This window comes from Pinus tabuliformis, chromosome 8 (assembly GCF_031772625.1).
Source record: "Pinus tabuliformis cultivar Carrire ecotype Pingquan chromosome 8, CPIR1, whole genome shotgun sequence".
In the NCBI taxonomy this organism is placed as follows: Eukaryota; Viridiplantae; Streptophyta; class Pinopsida; order Pinales; family Pinaceae; genus Pinus; species Pinus tabuliformis.
Window position 1 is genome coordinate 257351669 of NC_142294.1, and position 4716 is coordinate 257356384.

Genomic DNA, 4716 nt, shown 5'->3' on the forward strand with positions numbered 1-4716 from the left:
CCCGTGTGGAGGGGTGTACATTCTTCCTAAGGTATACACCCAGCTAAAATAAGACCTATAAGTCAAGAAAATTATCACGCACTGCACCCAATAGTATAATAATTTAAGCAATGAAGCATTAAATGTTTTTTAGCACATTCATGAGAAACGTTCAATCCAAAACACAACACAAACTCATTTCTCATGTGTAGACCATTCAGTCCAAGAATGAAAACATATTTTTAATGACGTTTAAAGGAATAAGAACACTATACTTATAATATTTTGGGAAACTGAGTCAGCGACAAGTACTTTCCACCCAACCATAGACAACTACATCGAAGATCACTTGTAGTTGTCACCCTCGTGAAAAATTCCATAGATTAAGGGGATTGCTACAGGGATTAAAACATCAACTTCCAATTGAAACAATAAATCCAAAATACCTATTTCCTCCACCCACTAGCCATTAAATAATCAAATAGAATACAGGGAATCTAGAGGCCAACCACATCCACCCCAAAGAGATCAGTGAATGCAAAGAGTATCCCCTCAACCCTTAAAAGAAGAACACAATGGTTCCAACCTCTTAAGGGAATCCAAAAACCATTGTAAATAAATAGAAATAAGGTTCTAGAGGCTCTCCCTCCAATACTAAAAGGACAAAAACCTCCACCGACACCACTAAGGGAGTCCTAAGAAAATCATATCCACCGTATGGATTTACGGGGACTCGAGAGACATTGTTCATCACCAAGGAAACTGCCTATCTACCAATCCTTCCAACCAAAAAAAGGTCACTATCTTTCTTCTCTCTTCTTGTTGAATGTTGAATATTATATGGTTGAACGAGTGAGTGGATAATTCTATCTATGCCTGAGTGAATGAGAATGAGTGTCTCTAAATAAGATCGACTCCACTCTTTTCTCTCTTGTCTTCTCTTTTGCACTAGGATTGATTTTTTTCCCTAGTGGCAACGCACTCAACCTCATTAATTTAGTTCTCCTTGAATTGTAGGTGTTTCTAAAGGAAACATGGACTATGTACTTCTTTGTAGCCCAAATTAGTATCCTAACCAATCCATTAAGGCTCACCAACCAGCCCTTTAATGGCTATCCCAAAAAAAAATTATATTTATACATAAGAAACCCATTGACATCCCAAGAAAGCAACCTCCTCTTAGCTCTGGAATCAATGTCCTTTGACTCACTCCCCTTTTAAATTTTATTTCTATAAAACTATTTACAATGCATTTTACAAGAGAACCATGGTTGGGTTTGTCACAAACCTACCCCCCTTGATGGAACACCGCCCTCAACGTTATTTTGCTCATATGAAATACTAGAAATAAAATGTAAACACATATTGTTTTATGGAGATATATATACAAAACTATATACAATATTCACAATTATATACATATACATATGTTCTTTAATCAACAAATAAAAGGGGATAATTAGCCTTCACGACATCAACCATTTCCCATGTGGCTTCCTCTAGCCCAAAGTTCTTCCACTACACTTTGACTTTCTCTATGGCTTGATTTTGAAGCATGAGACTCCTCCATTCTAGGATTTCTAATGTCTTTGGATGGACCTCTCCCACCGGTTCTACCTATAACATAGACAAATCAATCACATTTTTAGAATTCTGCGCATACCTTTTACACAAGGAAACATGGAAAACATCATGAACTTTAATCGAAGGAGTTAAAGCTAGCCTATAGGCCACTCGCCCAATCCTCTCAAGGATTTCAAAATACCCAAAATAATGTGGTTCCAACTTGGCACATGACCTAATTCTAAATGAAATTTTCTTGGGTTTAATCCTTATATTAACATGTTCCGCAGCTTGGAACTCTTTGTGTGCCCTATCTTGGATTACATACCTTTTCTCCTTATCCTATGCCACTTTCAAATTCTATCTAATGAGTTCAACATTTTATTCCATTTCCTTCACAATATCAGGCCCAACAAGGACCATATTCATAAGATTACTCCAGCTGATAGGATTTTTCCAACTCCTACCATAAAATGCCTCAAATGGGCTCATCTTTATGGATTCTTGGTATCCTTTGTTGTAAGAAAACTATACAAGTAGAAGATATTATTCCCACTTCTTGGGCTAATGCATTACATACATCCTCAACATGTCTTCATGGATCCTCTTTTTCCTCACTATGTTTCCATCTATCTATGGGTGATACATTGTACTAATGCCAAAATTGTCCCAAAACCTGAAAATAGTTCCTTCCAGATCCATGAAGTAAAATTGGCATATTTTTCTAATATAATTTTCTTGGGAATACCATGGAAACTCATAAGCTCCTTTATGAATATTTGTGCCACTTCACTAGTAGAATTAATGGACTTAACTGCTACGAAATGAGCTACCTTGCTAAGCTTATCAATCACTAACATGATTTCATCATGTTGCCTAGATAGTTTAGGCAAACCTATAATGAAATCCATATAAATTACCTCCCAAATCCATTATAGAATGGGAATAGGCTATAACAACCCTACTGGGTGCTTGCACTTAGCCTCTACCTACTGACATTCTATGCATTTTTCCACAAAACTATCCACTTCTTAAAATTTAGCCAGTAATGGTATTTTTTAATGGTTGGGAGGGATTTTTGATACCCTTGATGGCTTGAATGGGGTTTAACATGGAACTCTTCCGTTGTCATTCTTTTTATTTCATCAAAATTTGACACATATATTATATTTTTAAACCTGATTATGCCATCCTCAGTGAGGTGATATTCTTCATCCTCACCACTTTGCAACACTTTTTCTTTCACTTGCTAATATTTATCATCTTGTTTTCCAACACTTTTGACCCTTTCTACTGGGTCTATTTTATAAGAACTTACAACTGCCAAGTGATTTACCTGAATTCTTCTCCTTAAATCATCAACAACTCAAATTTCGTTTCCTTTTATGTACTTGATTTTAAATTGAAATTCACTTAGTGTAGTTAGCCATATTTCTTGCTTGTCATTCAACTTGGGTTGCTCAAAAAAATACTTGAGCCCACTATGGTTTGTCATAGGTATGGATTTTTTGTCAAGGAGGTAATGCCTCCACATCTTAAATGCATGGATGATGGCAGTTAAGTCTAATTCATGAGTTACATAATTCACCTCATGATCATTTAATTTTGTTGACTCATAGCACACTACCTTCCCTTCCTGCATGAAGACTCCATTGATCCATTCATTTTAGGCATTTTTGCATACAATGAAATCCTTATCAAGGTCTGTAATAATCAACACTAGTGCATTGGTTAGAAACTACTTCAGTTTCTCAAAACTTGTTGCACAGTTAGTTATCCACTCAAAATTCTTCTCTTTTCTCTACAAGGATGTGATAGGGTGGACTATCTTAGTAAAATTCATGATGAATTTCTTGTAATAACCTACCAATCCCATAATCAACCTAATATCATTCACATTCCATGGTGTTAACCATTCCATTATAGCTTTGATTTTCTTTAGATCAATTGATATCCCTTCTCTAGAGACAACATGTCCCAAGTATTGTATATGTGACTAGAAAATGTTGCACCTGTTGAGCTTTATGTAGAGCTTGTGCTTGCTTAGAAATTTCATCACTACCATCAAATGATTCACATGGTCTTCTTCTATCTTTGAGTACACCAATATGTCATCCATAAATAGAATGAAAAACATGTCCAAATAGGGATGTATTACATTGTTCATTAAAGACATGAACGAGGAAGGCATTAGTTAGATTGATTTGAACTTAAAAAGGAACACAACAACTTATAGATATAATTATAAACATAGAGATGCAGTAGAAAAACACTTCCTTTCATTAATAGAAAAATATTGAACTACACTTACAAACAAAATGGAAACAGGATAGCTCGGGCGATGATATCTTATCTCTGAGAAAAGATATGGTGGCTACATGCCTCTAGATTGAGTTACAATGAGGCTCAAGGGCGTTGTCATTATTGAACAATAAGAGAAAACCCTAAACAACCAAAACCCTAACCCGAGGAGATGTAACACCAAGAGTTTATGGGCCCTGTTGGGGTTAGTTGGGAAACCAACTTCCTGGGGTCGTAAATTGGTCATATTATGTCCATTTGACGCGTATGATACCTTGTTGGAAAGAAATTTATGAGGACTACTAGTACCGATGTGATTTCCGTAGAAATAGACAAATGAATTTTGCCAAAAGACGTTGTTTTAGGGCCTCAAAAAAACTCCATATGTTTAGGACACAAAAAACTACCAAAATAGTAAATTGTGCTACAATTAAGGAAACATATGAAATTGACTAGGGGGTCTAGGTGGAATACGTGGGTGGCGACCAATATCCACTTGGATCATTTCTCCCCCCTTAGGAAGCAATGGTCCCCATTGCATACAGAGCCTGCATGAGGTGAGGAAATTTTTGTTGAACGTCGTATTTAGTGAACCGCTTGCCCTGGTGAAGGAGCTGGCTTGCTTTATAAAATCGATATATTTGTATAATTTTTTACTGAGTATTCTTGATCTGTGTGTCCATGATCTGATTAGTTGTGCCTTGTTCGATGTAGTCTGGGTTGAGCTCTTTTGGTGTGAGCTATTCTACAATGTCACATGTGTCCAACAATGGTGGAAAGTAAGGCCAAAGGCTATCTACATTGAATATTGGGTGCAGACCAAGCAAAAGTGGGTTGCTGAGCTTGAATTCATTGTCACTGATAGCCGTAAGG